Below are 20,258 nucleotides of genomic sequence, written 5' to 3'. Positions count from 1 at the left end.
GGAGTAAAACAACTGGCAATGGGACGAGTCTGGAGAGGCAAACAGATGCAACTGTGCGGCCCCGAAGTGGTTCCAGAACAGCTGGACCCCTGGGGATGGAGTCTCCACTCTCCCTGAGCCATTAGCTGTCATGAGGCCTTGTCGGACGCACAATTGAGCAGACCAGAAACGCAAGTGGAATGAGGCGAGCTCAGAAGCTTCTGACCCCATAGGAGGAGGTGGGGGGCGAGTTGTAAGATGCGAGGGAAGCGTAGCGCAACTGTCGCAGTGTTTGTACAGACCAGTACAAGCTTGCTGAGCAGCAATGGCTATGTAGCACTCGAAGGGTAGGATTTGTACAGAGACTTCGAACCCTCAAACGCAAAAACACAGGATGACTTGCGTTGCGGAGGATAGAGATCTGAAGTACGCGTCCTTCAGGTCGAACGCTGTAGAACAATCACGGGGACGGAGCATTTGAAAATGCATCTCTGCATTAACAACTTGAACGGGGGCTTGTACAGGGCCCGAATCAAGAATCGCAGGTTTAAGATTGGCCACAACCCACCACGTTTCTTGGGTACAACCAGGGATCTGATTTTTCCGGATTAATCCGGAATTCCCGACCCGAAAATGTAACCTACGTGAACCATGCAGATCTGTAAAAACAATAAATAGCTGTCGGAGAGAAAAGGAGAGGATAGGAGGACATAACAGGCTGACGTGCGTACAGATTTTTTCCTTCCTTTCCAAGTATCAACAAGGACGTATTTGCGTTCAGCTTGTTCACCTGCTCAATTTCGTACCTCAGTCGCTCTCACGCTACAGTGGTATCTTTGTCAGTTGACAAGAACATCGCCGTTAGGCCACAAGTAGGGCTGGGCGATATATCAATATAAAAAATATATCGATATATTTTTAAATGTGAAATGGAATTAGACCATATCGCATAATAGTTTAAATTTGCGCTATGATCCTTGCCCCAAGGAAGCTGCTGACTGCTTTTGTAGAAATATGTATATCGTGCATTGCTGTGCATACAACGCGACAAATACTCACATCAAATATTAACACAGAGGAACGGGACACATCAGTTCAATGAGTTCACAAAAGTGCATTATTTGCATGTGCTTTAAAGCTTTGCCGGTTAAACATGACATTCACTGCTGATGCGCTGTTCTAACATGCGCTTTACTGAGCGCGAACACCCGATGCGCACATGCACTAAAAGTCTGTCTAACAGCACCTGGTTACTGGACTAAGTTATCTTTCGAGTCTTATTTCGCTAATACTCTCAAATACACACAAGGTTTACATAAGGAAAGTTGGTTATGTCTAAACTGAAAGCAAACCGAGAAAATTTAGAGAAATCTGCTTGTCAAATGCGTGTATAGACGCGTCGCGTACAGGTCTTAAAGAGACAGTAGCCCTAATAGTAAACATGCAGCCGCTTGTCCTTAAAGGGATAGTTCACCCAAAAATAAAAATTCTGTAATTATTTATTCACTGTAATGTTCCAAACCTGTATTCATTTATTTCTTGTGCTGAACACAAAAGATGATATTTTGAAGAATGTGGGTAAACAGACAGTTGCTGGTCCCGATTGACTTCCATAGGGAAAAATATACAATGGAAATCACTGGGGTACATCAACTGTTTGGTAACCCACATTCTTCCAAATAACTTCAACAGAAGAAAGAAACTTATTCAGGTTTAAAACAACTTGAGAGAGTAAATGATGACAGTTAAAGTTCTCCCAAAAATTATCTATTTAATGTTAATAAAACAACAAAACACAGAGGAAATCTCTCACTGCTCTTGACTGAGAACTTTAAATGGTAGCTTTAATAAGGGGGGGGGGTCTCTCAGTATATTTTCCTGCTTTTTTGTCCTTAGCCAATCACATGCCTGACAACGAAGTACGAGCGATTGAAGCTGGTCTTCATATCAACTGGAGGAACCGGTTCAATCGGATCTTTCGCCAATAGGAGTGTGGTGTCCGCGCGCATGTATATGGCAGATTGGAGGAATGTTCAGGAAACCTGTCTAAAACTACTATTATCTTTTTGGTCACGCTACTAGCACTTCGGCTTTAAATTGTGTTACTCAGGGAAAAGGTGCAAACTGATTTTCACCTGTGTTCTTCAGGTTCTGTCAGTAATAACTCATAGGCTGGAAGGCTTAGAGGTGCTTTGTAAACTGAGTGGACTCTGGGGAATCTGTGTATCTGATTCCTTCCCTGTGGTAATGTAGTTTTATGGCTCTCGGAGTTTGCACAGTGAGGGCCACGTGTGCTGCTGGCTGCAGTCTATTTATGCTGAGACAAAGGGGATGAAAAAAGCTCTCACTCTTTTGGCAGGAAGAAGGTAATTTATAGTCCCAGTATGAGAGCATCTTTGAGCTGGACTAGTGACCTATTTTAGACAAGCAAAAGGAATAGGTCATTCACCCCAAAATATAATAGGTCATTCCCCGGTCTCATTTACTCACCCTCATGTCTATGGAATTTTGTATGATTTTTATTTATTTATTTTTTTTTATGCAAAAACAGATATTAATAGCAACAAGTTTTTTCCATACACTAAAAGTGAATGGTGACCATAGTTAATTAATTTTAAGGCACTATTTTCAGTAAAATGTCTTAAATTCCTCTCTCAAATCTATTAAAGGATACATAGATACAGATACATAGCATACCGATTTTATGGACTAATTTTATTAAACTTTTATGGTGCTTTTTGTTCTTTTTGGAGATTGACTCCCTATTGTGTTCTAGAGAAGAAAGGTAGGTTTGGAACAACATGAAGACTAAATAATGACAGAATTTTCATTTCTGGGTGAACCATCCCTTTCAAAAGACAAAACTTTTGTTCATTTCAGGATCAGCAGCATTTTTATATTTTTACACTGATTAAACTGTCACCTCACAATCCTAGGAAAAGCCAGAATGTAATGGGCTTCAGTCAGCTATTAGACTCCTTATTCAGATTCCTTAGGAACAGCACATGGCTCCCAAGAGTGCTGATTAAACGTTTTTAAGTGGTTTTGTGCCACTAAAGGCATTATAATTTTGATTGAGACAATAATGAGATGGTGCAAATGATTGTGTGCTTGGGAGGCCTGTGTTGTTATAGCGTGGAAATGCTTTACTGATGTTCAAATTTAGGTTATTTCACGCTTGGACTCCACCTGATAATCAGAAAGGATACACATCCAGTTTGCGAGCAGTCGGCTGAATAAAACAAGATCAAAATGGCCAAAACCATGCTCCCGTTTCAATTTATCTGGCTCGGTAAGCACCTAATTTATATGTTAATTGCGCTGTTTTAAATGATAGCTTTGAATGCACAGAATCCCAGTTCATTGTGAAATTACACCACATAGTTGGCATTCCCGTTTGGTCGCTAAAGACAAGGTAGCTCTATATTTTAACCGGACTATTTTAATATGCAAACACATGGTCTGTATATTCATCTACACTTCCATTTACATGGAGCCACCCTGATATTTTTGACCTCCTGGATATTTGCATGTGCAAAATACTGTCTGGCTTTTGTGTTCAAATCCCTTTCTGACATTGTCAACACGTATTATGCAAACTACAGAACCTCAAAAAACACTTGTGATAGCAGCCAGACAGAGAAGCCCCCCTCTGTCGGAGTCTTCACACTGATACCAAGGCGACTGGGGGTCATATTTCATGCTTTCTCAGTTCATGTGGCCCTTGCAGACAAAGCCGGCAGTTTTATGGTGGATCTTAAGGAAATGAGGGCCACAAATCTCCTGTTGCCACATAGAGGGAATGTGCTAATGTGTGGAGAATGATGGATACCAGAGAAGAGAGATTTCTGGCAGGACAGAACAATGGCTTGTCAAGTTTAAGATACATTTCTTACTTTGAACTATTTTGTGGTTGGAGAGCAACTCGAGAAGCAGAACTTCAGTTGAAGTACAGAAGAACTGCTCTGTTGACCCATTGCATGTCTTTGAGTTAAATGAAGATGGTTACTGAACGTTTCTTGTTTCTGACTCACACAAGCTGGAGGTTTGTTCTCTTTTCTAACTCTCCTCATCACTGATTTACGGCAAGCATTGATATATGCTCAACAGGGCACACTGTAAAGCGAACATGTCTTGTCATAGTCTTTCACAGCAGTGAAATCTTTCTAAGTGATATACGCTGTTGTGCTGCAGAGCAAGTATTCATCATTGAATCTGACAGAATAAATCTCTGGAGTGTCGGACACGGACATATCCACTAACAGCAGGGGCTCCTAATTGCTTTACTGTTTACTCACACTTGGCCAAAGGTGTCAAAACTGACAGCAAGCATCCTGTAATGAAGCTAATATCCTCCTGACAGATTGTTAGTTTAACTAGCAGTGTGGTGAGCATGACACGCTTAATTTCAGGTCTAATTTTAAATTGAATGTCACATGTTTACAAAACATAGACAGTTTTGGACTATATAATGTAAATAACCATTATAATAATAAATCTTACGACTTTGGTATATCAATTCAAAATATTACAAACAATATAATATTACACAATAAAAATGGTAACACTGTACATTTCAATCTGTTCAAATATTTAATGCATTAGGTATCATGAATGAACCTCAATTGCCAAAACCAATGAACCACAGCAATTATTCATCTAGGCAATGTTAATTTAAAATATATTTTTGTTCATTAATTCATGAACAAATGTTAAGTTTTATATTTTTATCTAAATTTTATATTAACTTAATTATAAAGTTAAAAATATCTTTGAGTTTGTTTATATAAATATATATATATATATATATATATATATATATATATAAAATATATATATATATATACACATACATACATTTTTTACAAATGTAATTCTATATTAACTAATATTACACCGGATAAATGGGTAGTTGTAAGATAGAAAAAAGTTTTCTAATCACCTTGTCTCTCAATGAATATTAACTCATAAAAGATACATGCATAATGCATTATATATACAGAAAAATGCAGTTTTAAATACAAGGATAGAACATCTCACACTGAATGACATATGAATACACATATGTGCAGCATTCAGAACAGTGACCGCCCATTAATCAGTTCTCTTCAGTCAAGCTGTCATTTTATGACATGACAAATGCATGACAAGACACACGACTGGTTTTAGCTTATCTTTTGATGGCTGCGTTGCTGTGATCATAGCAGACTGGTTTAACCTGGCTGTGTCCTGTCCAGACAGGCACAGATGGAGTGTCTCATCCTGCAGTCCTTTACCCTGAGGGTTAGCCCTGGTTGTTTGATGTGGCCTCTGCATTGTGCTGATAACTCATCTCTACCTGAACGCCTCGGACTAACCTTGTTTTTTACAGCTCCAGCTCGCCTGTATTAATCCTATTGTATTGCTCTGTGCAGATCTCATCCTGGTTGCTACACCAAAAGCACTTTTGTCTTCACTGAGTGCAACTCAATTTGCTGTCTGGATGTAAAAGGGTTTTGTGGACAGGTTACTCGGCTGATGATGGCACTGGACGTTCGGTTAGATGCAGAGGTGTATGGTGAGGAGGGCTCTAATGCAGACTAGAGAGCAAATTGAGTGGAATAATGTGTAGTTTGCTGGTGGAGTGTATTAAGCTTTTATATGTCCTTGAAATATTTCACATCTAATGGAAGGTTAAGTGGGATCAAACAAATTCCACAAATATATTCTGATGACTTCTATATCATCAGTACAGTCATAATAGAAAATCTCGCTGTGGTACCTTTTTCTCTTAATGTGCACCCAAACAAATGCAAAAACCTCCAAATTGGAGATTTTAGGGCCTTCTGAACGTGTTAGACATAACAGCAGGTGTAGTGCACTACAGAAGAGGATCTCTCCCATTTGGTTGTGTATCAGCAGCCTCGCTATTGGTCTAGCTGTTCCTCGGGCTGAGTAAAGGAAGTGAGGTCGGGTTTATTTTGACCAACAAGTGTCCTCCCAGCCCCCAAAAAGAAAACCCCACCTCATTTCCCCTGCAGCAGCCTTTGATGTGTGTTTGTTTAATGACATTATTGGGTCCCAGTCATCTGTGATGGGAGGAGTTCTGGTCCAGAGAAGAGTCAGAGGTTGGATTCTCCTCACTGCTAGCTGTATCCTGTCACAAGTTGTGGTGGAAGCTGTCAGACTATCTGAGTGAGTAGTGCAACTGATTCGGTTTTGGCTTGTGAACTGTTTTTACAATTTTTGTTTTAGTTCCCTCCTAACAATTTTTCTATCTAAATCCCGGAGTTAATGAATCAGCTGTAGTTAAAATGTTCGTGGAATGTTCAGCAAACAATTCTATGTTGAAAGGGGGCGGTTCACACAAAACGCATTTTTGCATTGCACTATGCTGATTTCACATTGTTTTTCTATGTAAACATGCTCTAGGCGGACATCTTTGATGGCTGCACTCATTTCTCGCATCTAGTGTCTCATGCATGACATGGCGTTCCAAAAATGAAAGTAGTTTAACGTTTAAAAAAAAAAAGAGACCTTAGGTTTTTTCCTTTTCTACTGCCCTGTGCCTTGTGTTTTTAAATGCAAAATGCATTCTGTGAGTGCTTTCGTAAAATTCCCATTAAGTTATGACAACATTATTTACGAACGATCATTAATTTTTTTCTCCTGAATATTTTAGGTATGTTAAATAATGTTTTTCAAAAAAATTAACATTCACAGAACTTTCTGAAATAATGTTTTCATAAGTTATTTAGAGCATTGAATACATTAAAATAAGGTGATTGTGAAGGGTGGATTGGGGGTCCAATTACTATGACTGAACTGAACAACTAAATTGAAAATTAAAGACTTTTAGTGTTTTACTGCAGGTGATTCATTAACCATTAATCATACACTAAAACACAATGTAAATATTTTTTTAACCTGTTAACACTGAAAGAACTTACTGCTATAATGTTTTGTTTGTAACTTTGAGAGAACCTTTACAGAGCATTGACCATAGTTCTGAGAATGTAATCTTTCTGTCATTTCAAGTGCAGATTTGCTTTTGGCATACTAACTGGCTTGTCACATGCTTGACTACACCTAAATTAGAAAATCACCATTTCAAGTGTGGCGTTATCAAATGCATTCCAAAGACACAAAAACAGTTTTACCTGAGTGGAAATCAAAGCATTAATAATGCTTTCAGCAGAGATCAGCCTGTTGATACATCTGTTATGGTCCATGAGATCCCCAAGATGGATCAAAGCTGCCTCTGGTGCTGATGACGTCATGACTGCGTTATGTTGTTCCAGCCATTCAGTCTTCACATTTGTTCAGAGCTACTGGAGCTGGCGTGGGCATGTGAATCATAAAAGAACTGAGGCCTGCAATTCTGAGAGGTGTTACAGTTAGTTAGCCATGAACTGCAAATCATCCAACAAACTATGAAACTGTCACTTTCAGTGCGAATTCAAAATATGAGTATTTAGTGGTGAAAAGGACCTGTCTGCATGGATTAAATCATGATCCTGTCAGATGGGACTGACTGTGAGAGTGACATGGATATTTATTGCAGGATGTTTAACACTGCAATCCACTAAAGTTTATTGGAAACAGGTGAGAGTCTGTGATTGATTCAATGCTGATCTCCACTCAGGTAGCGCCGGAGAGCGGAGTTTTTTGAGTGAAACTGTTCGTAGCTTTGAAACTAGCTTGTGAAACAAATTATCATGCTCATTTCCCATATTTTTACATTAAGGTGACCTTTGCCATCATCTAACAATTCACTTAATCTGTAAAATCACTAATTTATTTATAGCCTACTGTTAAGTGTAATCTTTAGCAAATCTCAAAATGAATGCCCATTTCTCATAGTGTACATTATGTGGTGGTGACTAAATTCACTTGGTTGATTTAAGATTATAGCGTTTAATTTTTAATAAATTTTGGCAAAATAGAATCAAACAGTTATCAGCCATAGGATGAAAATAATCAACGCCTTTTCAGGAAATATCAGAATTTTAGTATTGTGCATGCCTTTCAAATTTTTGATTAAACTATTATCATATAATTTGTGATAAAGAAAAAAATGCATTAAATCCAAAATAGCATTGGACCGGAATGTATGAACGCATACTCATATACAGGTCCTTCTCAAAAAATTAGCATATTGTGATAAAGTTCATTATTTTCCATAATGTAATGATAAAAATTAAACTTTCATATATTTTAGATTCATTGCACACCAACTGAAATATTTCAGGTATTTTATTGTTTTAATACTGATGATTTTGGCATACAGCTCATGAAAACCCAAAATTCCTGTCTCAAAAAATTAGCATATTTCATCCGACCAATAAAAGAAGTGTTTTTAATACAAAAAAAAAATTTCAACCTTCAAATAATTATGTTCAGTTATGCACACAATAGTCAATACTTGTTCGGGAATCCTTTTGCAGAAATGACTGCTTCAATGCGGCATGGCATGGAGGCAATCAGCCTGTGGCACTGCTGAGGTGTTATGGAGGCCCAGGATGCTTCGATAGCGGCCTTAAGCTCATCCAGAGTGTTGGGTCTTGCGTCTCTCAACTTTCTCTTCACAATATCCCACAGATTCTCTATGGGGTTCAGGTCAGGAGAGTTGGCAGGCCAATTGAGCACAGTAATACCATGGTCAGTAAACCATTTACCAGTGGTTTTGGCACTGTGAGCAGGTGCCAGGTCGTGCTGAAAAATGAAATCTTCATCTCCATAAAGCTTTTCAGCAGATGGAAGCATGAAGTGCTCCAAAATCTCCTGATAGCTAGCTGCATTGACCCTGCCCTTGATAAAACACAGTGGAACAACACCAGCAGCTGACATGGCACCGCAGACCATCACTGACTGTGGGTACTTGACACTGGACTTCTGGCATTTTGGCATTTCCTTCTCCCCAGTCTTCCTCCAGACTCTGGCACCTTGATTTCCGAATGACATGCAAAACTGAGCAACAGTCCAGTGCTGCTTCTCTGTAGCCCAGGTCAGGCGCTTCTGCCGCTGTTTCTGGTTCAAAAGTGGCTTGACCTGGGGAATGCGACACCTGTAGCCCATTTCCTGCACACGCCTGTGCACGGTGGCTCTGGATGTTTCTACTCCAGACTCAGTCCACTGCTTCCGCAGGTCCCCCAAGGTCTGGAATCGGTCCTTCTCCACAATCTTCCTCAGGGTCCGGTCACCTCTTCTCGTTGTGGAGCGTTTTTTGCCACACTTTTTCCTTGATACAGCACTCTGGGAACAGCCTATTTGTTCAGAAATTTCTTTCTGTCTTACCCTCTTGCTTGAGGGTGTCAATGATGGCCTTCTGGACAGCAGTCAGGTCGCCAGTCTTACCCATGATTGCGGTTTTGAGTAATGAAACAGGCTGGGAGTTTTTAAAAGCCTCAGGAATCTTTTGCAGGTGTTTAGGGTTAATTAGTTGATTCAGATGATTAGGTTAATAGCTTGTTTAGAGACCCTTTTCATGATATGCTAATTTTTTGAGACAGGAATTTTGGGTTTTCATGAGCTGTATGCCAAAATCATCAGTATTAAAACAATAAAAGACCTGAAATATTTCAGTTGGTGTGCAATGAATCTAAAATATATGAAAGTTTAATTTTTATCATTACATTATGGAAAATAATGAACTTTATCACAATATGCTAATTTTTTGAGAAGGACCTGTATGTGTACACAAACACATACATGACACTTTCACAAAGCAGCAGAATATTGTTCTCTTACGAGAGGTTCTCTCGTATTGCGTAAGTTTAGCTTACGCTACGGGAAAGATTCATCTTCTCGAGATATTGAAGCCAAAAAATTATCCTTAATTTTGTATTCATTGTCAACGCAGTGCAGCAGCTAGCAGACCTAGAGCAGGCCATGTCGCGTGCTCATTGGCTGCCCTGCGGGCAACTGCTGCAGCCTACCAGTGAGCCCGGCGTGACGTCACACCCAATAAAGGGCGCCTGCGCCTTCATAGCGTCACAGCCCGCCAGAATGGGCGTGGCTTAGCAAATAAAAGTAGGGGCTGTATGCTGATTTCCCTGATTTTTCGTCTCTTCGGCGAGCTCTTCGCATCGCTGGATCTGAGAGAAGCCACCGCCGCCGTCGAACAAGCGAAACAGCCAGCTTAGGACAGCACTGTGGAACCTGGCCGTCTTCCCCACCTTCAGCCATCCGTGCGAGCTACGCTATCCGGCGACATATCCTTTTATCTCTGTATTCTGTGTTCTACACTTCCTAAAAGAGCAGCGAGACGTCTTTTTCAAGATGTCTCGCACTTCCTATGGCTCGTGCAGAGCCGCTCAGCGTTGGAGACCGCCCACCTGCGCTCTCTGCCTGGGCCAGGAACACGCAGCCTCGCCCTCTCGATGGAGGATGCGAGCACTGCGAGGAACTTCCGATGTCGACCCTGCGGGCTCGAATCGAAGTCTTTAACCACAGCGCTACAAGAGAGCTACCCTGCCCTCGCGTCACCGTTCGCGTGTAATGCAGAGCCCTCTCGAGCTCTCTGCATGACCCGGACGGGCATCAACATACGCGACGTACTGGATGCGTGGTAAGAGCAGACATTTTTATACAGTTCTGCCCGACCAACGAGCACGCGGCTAGCTCTCTTTACGTTACAAGAGAGCTACCCCGCCCTCGTGTCCCCGTTCGCGCGTCATGGAGAGCCCTCTCGAGCTCTCTGCATGACCCGGACGGGCATCATCTGTGTCACATGTAGGTCCTGTGCCCACTACTTGTGCGCGCGCCCTCATACAAACACTGTTCGCAGTTCTGCTCGATCAACGAGCACGCGGTTAGCTCTCTTTACGTTACAAGAGAAAAGCCGCTCGAGTGTTGAATGTAAGAAATGTGTCCACGGGTCTGTGCCCACTATCTGCCCGCTCTGTTACACGATAAAAATAAATAAATAAATAAAAAAGCAGGTTATGAATGTAAGTCTCGTGCCCGCCAGAGAGCGTTCACGCTTGCTAACACAAACCTCCCCCCGGGCTCCGCCCGCGCGTTTAAGTGTTATCACAAAACGCAGGGCATTAATAAGACACACCCCATCCATTATGATCGGGGCGTCAAATACGCTTGCAAATCTCGTGCCCGCGCACACACGCTCACGCTTACAGGAAGCTTTTCCGCCCGGAGCGCTGCTCGCGCGTCAAAAAGTGAAAAAAGAATGTTCCCCATCCCTTATGATTGGGACATCTCACATAAATCAGACGGTTTCGGCTTTCAGCGAGCAGCCATTGCCGAGAGCGCGCGCGCCGGTTCAGTTTCACAAGCCCGCAAATGGCGGCGATCTGAACCCGGAGGCCATTCGCCCCCTAGCGGCTCACATAGCTGCATGGGAAACTATCCCAGGGATTTCAGAATGGGTGCTGAGCACAATAAAGCAGGGCTATACACTTCAATTCATTCGCCGTCCCCCGCGCTTTCAAGCCCGGACCGCAACGATAGTGAATGCGGAAGTAGCACACCTACTTCACGCAGAAATAGCAAAGCTGCGGTGCAAAGGGGCTATTTTCAGATTCAGATAATACCCCGTCACAGGCAATTTTTGAGATTCGCCTTCGACGGTCAGGTATATCAATACACCGTCCTGCCGTTCGGCCTGTCCCTAGCACCCCGTACATTACGAAGTGCATGGACGCGGCGCTCGCCCCCCTGAGAAGTCAGGGCTGCGAATAATGAACTATCTGGACGATTGGCTGATATTGGCACAGTCAGAGACAGAACTGCTATCTCACAGAACAGTGCTTCTCAGTCACTTGGAAAGCTTGGGTCTCACGGTCAACTGGATCAAGAGCTCATTACTGCCCAGCCAGTCAATTTCCTTTTTAGGAATAGAACTGGACTCGGTGACCATGACGGCTCGTTTATCGACACAGCGCGCCCGCCGTGTTCGCCACCTAGCCGCATCTTTCCAAAAGGGCAGCTTTCTCCCTTTGAAAACATTTCAAAGGATGTTGGGCTGTATGGCATCAGCTGCAGCGGTGCTTCAGCTGGGCCTACTGGGCATGCGCCCGCTCCAACGCTGGTTGAATGCTCGCGAGTCCCGCCGAGCCTGGGTTTCTGGCGGCCAGAAAATCAGAGTGACTCAGACCTGCATAGCGGCTCTGCAGCCCTGGTTAGTAGCCGACTGGTACCAGCAGGGAGTGACGATGGGAACCATCTCTTATCGGAAAGTCATTTCGACAGATGCGTCCAACTCGGGTTGGGGCGCGCTGTTCGAGGGCAGACCGGTCTTCGGCCAGTGGTCAGACCAAGAGAAGTGTTTTCACATAAATTGTCTGGAAATGATAGCGCTCGAGAACGCGCTGAAGCGCTTCCTCCCGTTCATACAGGACCAACATGTTCTTGTCCGCTCGGACAACATGTCTGTGGTATCCTATGTAAACCGTCCGGGCGGTGTCAGATCCAGAAATCTCTGCAAACTGACGGAACACCTCTGTGAGGGCAGATCTCCTCTCTCAGGCTCGCGGCGCGATCTGGCATCCCCATCCAGAGCGCTGGTCTCTGCACGCATGGTTGATCAACGGGTACTCGTTGCCCTGCCAGAAGGAGTGATGATCACGATCACGCAGTCTAGAGCTCCTTCCACGAGAAGGCTCTACGCGTCTAAATAGTCGATGTTCTCTGGATGGTGCAACGACAGAGGTCTGGACCCACGGACATGTGGGGTGGTGTATCTGCTCACCTTCCTACAAGAGCTGTTGGATAAGGGGAGGTCCCCATCCACGCTCAAAGTATACGTGGCGCCCGTGGCAGGGTTCGCAGAATCGACGCACGGCCAGTCACTGGGAAGACATGAGTTGGTCATCTGCTTCCTAAGAGGAGCTAGAAGGATGAACCCGCCGCGCCCCCCGTCGGTTCCTATGTGGGATCTTTCATTGGTCCTCGAAGCCCTAAAAGCCTTTCCATTTGAACCACTAGACTCCGTGGGGTTGAAATATCTATCACTGAAAACCGTCTTTCTGACTGCACTGTCGTCAGTAAAACGTGTGGGGGACCTGCATGCGCTGTCTGTCAGCCTGTTGTGTCTTGAGTTTGGGCCGAATGACTCTAAAGTCATCCTCAGACCTAGACATGGCTATGTTCCTAAAGTGATGGGCACTCCATTCAGAGCGCAAGTTATTTCGCTGTCAGCTCTGCCAGCATCTGAGGTGAATCTCCTCTGCCCTGTCAGGGCACTGAGATTTTGCATTACGCGCTCTGCCTCCTTCAGGCGTTCAGAACAGCTTTTTGTTTCGTTTGGTGGGCGCACCAAGGGTCTCGCCTCCTCGAAACAGAGCCTGTCCAGATGGATAGTATACGTTATAGAAGCTGCTTACGCGTCAAAAGGTCTGCAATGCCCTCTGGGCATCAGGGCTCATTCCACGAGAGGCGTGGCCTCGTTGTGGGCGTGGTCCAGTGGGATTTCTATCCATGACATATGTGTAGCGGCGGGTTGGAGCTCTCCGTCTACCTTTGTCAGGTTTTATAATCTAGAAGTTCCTGCCTTGCAGGCTAAACTTTTGTCAGTTTGAAGGAGAGGTGTATTCTGCCCAGATCTTCCTGCTCAGATCACTCTCACGTGACTCAGCTCTCCTAATTGAGCTGCACTAGTAGGGTATGTGCCATGTGCCTATCCAACTTATTCTGCTCTAAACAATGGGCGCCGCCATGACGACGACTCCGGTTGCCTATTTCCGGTTCGTACTGTATTAGCAGTGAGAGAATGAGTTCAGGCTCTACATGTGCTGTTGTTGGTTGTTTTAACAATTCAAATAAGATAAAAAACTTTTTGGAAACTGGGTGCTGAGCATAAGATAAAAAGGAGAATGCCTATGTCCGGTTCTGTATCAGCTACATTCAATACCAGAGAGTAGACGTTTTTGGTTAGCTGCGCTAAAACTGAAGCATCCAACGAAAAAGGTGTAATACGTTACCAGTAGGGATGGGCATTTCAAGCAAAAATAATATTCGAAGATCGCTGGGTATTATGCAATTAATATTCGAGAATCGCACCCCTCCATCACATCACGCACACATGCATGTAAAGGCTAGGCTACACACCAGAGCACATGAGCAAAGCGGAGCAGTGTGACGCTTAAATATAAGTTAAACAAAAAAAACTAAACATACATTTTATATTTAAGTTTCACAATATAATGTTTTTTTTAAAAATTTATTTCATCTATGTTGATTGTATGAAAAGGGAACCGCATAAGATGAGTCAGATATGATCATAAGATGCCCAATATATCGGAAAACATTTGGAATGGCTCAGACATGATTTTGACCACATATCAAGTTTTGTTTTGTAGAAAGCCTTTCTTTAAAGTGAATTTCGTTTAGTATAAATTGTATCTTCATTTTTATCAATGTTTTATCAACAAATTACCTGGAATAATAAATAAGAAGCACAAATAGTAGATATACAGGACACAGATGCGCGGGCGCGTGAACTGGAGCGCGTCTTATTAATCAACGAAACTCAGCGTATAAGTTACTTGCCTCACATACATGATAAGTATATCTATAGAAAGCTTGAAATGTGTACTTTTAAACAAAATAATTAAAAACGAGCAGAAATGGGCTGCTCTCTGCTTATGTATAGGTTAATTCGTATGAAGTGTGCATTTCTCTCTATAGGCGCGTTCACTCCTGCGAAGATGGCGAGTCAGTATCATCAAATTTATCTTTGCAGTCGACACTTACAGAAAACACTAGTTATTAATAAACAATTCTAATGTTTAATGCATAATCATTACTTTTGCCGGGTTTTTCTGTGGCAAGCTTATGCGTGCGTTGAGATGCAGAATAGGAATATATTACGAAAACGCTCATTATGGTTTAACATTCTCTCCCATATAGTATACATAACTTCCAACCCAACTTCAGTCGTGCACGGGCAGGGGCAGCCCTACTTATTTCACATATTTTGGGTTTCACGAAAAACCAGGGAAGTCAGCCAACAGCCCCTACTTTTATACGCTAAGCCATGCCCATTCTGGCGGGCTGTGACGCTATGAAGGCGCGGGCGCCCTTCATTGGGCGTGACGTCACGCCGGGCTCACTGGTAGGCTGCAGCAGTTGCCCGCAGGGGAGCCAATGAGCACGCGACATGGCCTGCTCTAGGTCTGCTAGCTGCTGCACTGCGTTGACAATGAATACAAAATTAAGGATAATTTTTTGGCTGCAATATCTCGAGAAGATGAGTCTTTCCCGTAGCGTAAGCTAAACTTACGCAATACTCGTTCCCTCTCTAGAGAGAACGGAGGTTACGTTAGTAGCCGAGTATCGTTTTCAGTCACTGCAGCGTTTTTATAATAAACAGAATTTAGCCTACTGTGTGAATAATCGCATTTTATAATCGAAATGAGACATTTACCCTTTAAAACTCAGAACTGCAATTTCTGTAGACCTGTGATGTTTAATAGAACCGCACTAGCTATCTTGTTACTGCGAGCGTTTGCGCTGCACACGTGAGTGTTGTGCGTTTCATGTGTGATTTTAATAACTCACAGAGACGGAGATATAATATGTGTGATTCAACGATTTTAGATTCAGTCGCTGTCCTCTTGAGCTACTCTCATCAGTATTGTTGTCCAAATGCTAAACTTCTAACTACATTCAACGCAGTTCATTAAAATTTGATATATATCGCTGATCATATTGCGATGCGACGCGAACCAACGCGAACCAAGTGTCATTGTTTTGTTCGTATTCGTTGTAATTTTCTTATTTGGCAGGCTGGGAATTTTCCATTATAGTTCATTACTGTTTTATTCTTAACTGTAACTGGTGTGTAGGAAAGCCATGGCTTTCTTTTGTTTTCTGTTTTACAGAATGTTGCAGTGTTGAAAATAAATAATTTATGTGCACATCATAATTATATATTTATTTTTTAAATACTTGAACGGTCAAATACAAAAAATTATCATCTGGGCTTATTGTGCCTTATATGAACGTAAACAGTTTGGAGAAAATCAATATAATATTGGATTAATGCATTAAGTCTTAATGTGACAGCAGCCTAATAAAGCTTCACCCCTAAAATGAAAATTAAGTAATCAATCATCATTTACTCACCCTGGCCTTGTTCTATTGCTGTATGCCCTTCTTTCTTTTTCGAAACATAAATGGAGATTTTGTTTTAAGTGTCCCGCTCACACTTGTCTAAATAATAGCAGTGAATCAAATAGAGCAGCATTAAACCTTTTTAAAAACAAGCAAAAGTATCACAGAATAGTCTGATACTACATGTGACTTATATTCTAAGTGTTATGGGGGATGTATGTTTGGGTTTGGTAAAAAAAAAAAAAAAAAAAATCCTGACCTGAACCGTTGGTCTTCTGTGTACGGCTGTGTGACGTGCACGTTCAGTAAGATTCATCAAGATGCGCCGCAATTCAGTCGACTCGCTCAGAAAAGGCACAGTCGTTGTGAACTTCAATCAAGACTATGGAAAATGTGAAATAAAATACATTACTTTGTTCTCTGAGGAAATGTATCCGTTTTGTTCATCTCAACAAGAAGTTATTGCGTTCACTTCTGTCAACTGTCAATCTGACAGTCAACCGGAGTTCTGGTCTGGAGATATTCTTGGGGAAGAAAGTAGCCTACACTACACACATACTTTTTTTTTTCTTTTTTTTTTCTTTCTAGGTATTGTATTTCATGTAGTGTTTTTATTCATCTTGACTTCTCACAACTTATGTGCTTTTTCTGGGCGAGTCTGAGTGAACTGCAACGCTAATCAGCCAAGTCTGTAAGCAGCCGTGCTTACAGCCGCGCAAACGGGACATTTTGTTTTATGTCTCCTTTTGTGGTCCAAAAAATTAAAGAATGGCATACTGCATTAGAACAACAACAGGGTGAGTAGACTAAATCATGACTTAATTTTCATTTTAGGATGAACTATCCCTTTAATATGAATACAAATCTCAAATCTTAATGCATTATGATAGACAGTATCCAACAAAGATAAACATCGATCAGGGGCATTTCTATAGAGCAAGTCACCGTAATCGAGTGCAGTGAGAAAGGTTGCAGCAACCAATCTCCTCCTGGTTTTCCAAGAAAAACAGGCTTTGTTTCTAAATTAAAATCCTATTTTTTATTTGAGCTTTTGTAAAAGTTTATCAATGTGCAACTTAAAAAAGAGCTGATCATCAATTAATATACCCAAATATTTGTACAATTTGACTTGTTCGATCTGCTCACCATAGTAAAAATACTTGGAAGACTTCTTAGATTTTGAAAAAAGCATAATCTTAGTTTTCTCAACATTCAAAGCTAGTTTAAGCTGATACAATTGTACCTGAACAAGGTTAAACGCAGATTGTAAATAAGAAAAAGCTTGGTGTAAAGCAGAGCCTTACAATAAATAATGGTATTATCTGCATAAAAATGGAAATGAGCCTGTGAGATGTCATCACCCAAGTTATTAATATAGATAGTAAATACAATTGGGCCCAAGACTGATCCTTGCGGTACATCACTAGATACACTCAGTGTTGCTGATTTGAGATTATCAAAATAAACACACAGAGTTCTATCTGCCAAATAGTTGGTAAACCAATCAACAGTATGGTCAGAAAAACCAATATTACGTAGCTTTTCCAGTAAAATGCAATGGTCAACTGTATCAAATGCTTTGGCTAAATCTATAAAAAGAGCTACACAGGTGTTCTTGCAGTCCATTGCCTCAATAATGTCATTAATGACCTTCATTGTAGCAGTAGTAGTACTGTGCTGCCTTCGAAACCCAGACTGTACTTCAGACAAAATATGATTGGAAACCAAATAGTCCTTTAACTGATCACCAACCAATGTTTCTAAAACTTTAGCTAAAATTGGTAATTTGGAAATCAGTCTATAATTATCCAAGCACGAGGGATCACCTCCCTTTAAAAGAGGGAGTACATAGGCCGATTTCCAAATTATTGGTATCTCATTGTTGACTAGGGTTAGGTTAAAAATAATTGCAATTGGTTTAGCAATAAAGTCAGCAGCTATTCGCAAAAAATAAGGCTCTGGACTATCAGGGCCAGGAAATTTACTAGGGTCCAAGGCAATAAGATGAACCAGCAAACAAGGAACCAGCTTCCATAAAGTGCTTATTAAAGCACTCTAACATTGCAGACGTTTCTGATATGACGGCTTTGTCCTTAATAATAATAGGAGGTAATTCATTATGAGAATTTGAGGTGCATACCGATTTCAATGCTTTGCAGAATTTCCAGGGATTGTATAGGTTTTCTGTTGTAGCTGCTACATAAAAATCTGATTTTGCCTTTTTAATAAAAAATGTACAGCGATTACGCTGCAGTCTCAAACTGAGCCAGTCTGAATCTGTCCCAGATTGCCTGGCTTTAGCCCAGGCTTGGTTTCTCTGCCGAAGAAGATTAGCCAGCTCCGAGATAAACCATGCGTTATCACGTCCCTTTACTCTTAACCTCTGAAAGGGAGCATGCTTGTCCACAATACTAATAAAACCATCAAAAAAATATTTCCAAGCTAGCTCCACATTGTCAATAATTGCAATTCTGTCCCAGTCAAATGCAAGACAAATCATGCAAAAATGCTTGCTCACAGAAGTGCCTCATATTTCGTTTAAAGATTATTCTAGGTTAAGTCTTAGGGAGTTTTGTATTTCTTACTGCTGCAATGACACAATGATCACTCAGATCGTTAGCAAACACACCTACATCTGAATATTTATGAGTTGTGTTTGTCAAAAACAAGTCAATAAGAGTAGATTTGTTAGGATTTCTGGTATTAGGTCTAGTGGGACTATTTATTATCTGTGTAAGATTTAAACCATTACAGTGATTTTTAAAATCATCTGACACAGAGGATAACTAGTCCCAGTTTAAATCTCCCACTAAAACAGTGTCACTGTAGTCAAGTTCATTTAAAAATTCCATTAAATTTGGTAAGGCATCAGCAACTGCAGAAGGGGGTCTGTAACAGCCAATAACAGTAATATGCTGACCTTTGGCTATTGCAAGATTTAATGCTAAGATCTCAAATTGTTTAACAATAGATTGAGAAAATAAGATCCTGGTGTTAAATTTAGTCTTAACATAAATTGCAACACCACCCCGCTTCTTTGGTAGTTCACAACGAAAAACTCTATAGCCATTAATCACAATGTCCTTATCTAAGATAGATTTTTTAAGCCAGGTTTCAGAAATTAGAACATCTGCATCTGTTTGAATAGCCTATGTCCTCTTGACCAAGTCCATATAAACTACAAACAAAATGAATAAAACCGAGACCCGTCCTGGATTTAAAATCTTCAGAAGTACTAAGACTATTGATGTTAGGGCCAGGGTTAGGATGCACATTTCCTGAGATCAACAATAAAATAAGAACAAGGCACTGCCTTTTTCAAGGCTTATCGAGAGTCATTATAGGCATTAGTAACAAAAATGTGATTTAGGACAACAAAGCAGTTCTTATAATCCGAAAAGAACAGAGTCACTAGTCACGATGAGTGGTGCAATTTCACAGTAAGACCAATGTCCGAGGAGGTTCCTCCAGATGAGATGTAGAAGTATGTCCATACCTTTTGAGAGTGAACCACCGGTGTATTTTCATTCCCTGTGTAGTCCACCGCGATCAATAGGAGAAAAGCTGCAGTTAAAAACGTCCCCCGAAATAGCCCGCGATGGTGCAATCAGTTTCACGAAGGGGGAAAAACCCCAACAAGCAGTGCAATGAATGGCGCAACAAAGCAGAGCAAGTTTGTTCCACACGGATCCAAAGTGCACCACACAGAACCAAAAACCCTCTCCCATCACCTGCGAGGAAATTCCACAGCTCGATGCCTCACAAACTCCCAGGTAAGGCCATTCATTTAGGCCTAAGCAAAGTAGGAGTAGGCTTCTTAGATGAAACAATATACCAAGAAGAGCAATCAGAAGAGCGCCGCCCAAATAGATCTATTTAGCAATTTGCACGGATATGAACAATCAAACCAAAATTCATAATGAAACTAAGACTTCACTCCAAACATTCAGCAATGACTCTAAACAAACGTGCGTGCTGTCATGAGTGCTGCCATCTTGGATGGCTTTTCACTGATTTATGAATGTATCAGATTTGTTTTGCTCTTGATGGTCATATCGATTGACAGCTGTGTCCACCCACTTTAAAAATGTTATGTTATTATATACGTATGTCAATCCCAAACACTGACTGTAAGAATATGTCATTGGCATATTGATCAGAGTCCACAGTTGAACTACATCCAGAAAAAGGGAGATCTGTGTACAGTATGGGTGTCTTACAAGAAT

General features: G+C 41.5%; 1 protein-coding gene across 2 annotated transcripts in view; it reads left to right on the top strand.

Annotated features, from left to right (window-relative positions):
* phc2a (polyhomeotic homolog 2a (Drosophila)) overlaps positions 1-20,258 on the top strand; it is a 49,655-nt gene that overhangs the window by 7,883 nt on the left and 21,514 nt on the right. The window lies entirely within an intron of this gene.

This window comes from Siphateles boraxobius, unplaced genomic scaffold (genome assembly GCF_051911475.1).
Source record: "Siphateles boraxobius isolate OS27281-9 unplaced genomic scaffold, OSU_SipBor_1 68, whole genome shotgun sequence".
Lineage (NCBI taxonomy): Eukaryota > Metazoa > Chordata > Actinopteri > Cypriniformes > Leuciscidae > Siphateles > Siphateles boraxobius.
This window is presented reverse-complemented; position numbering and strand designations above follow the sequence as displayed.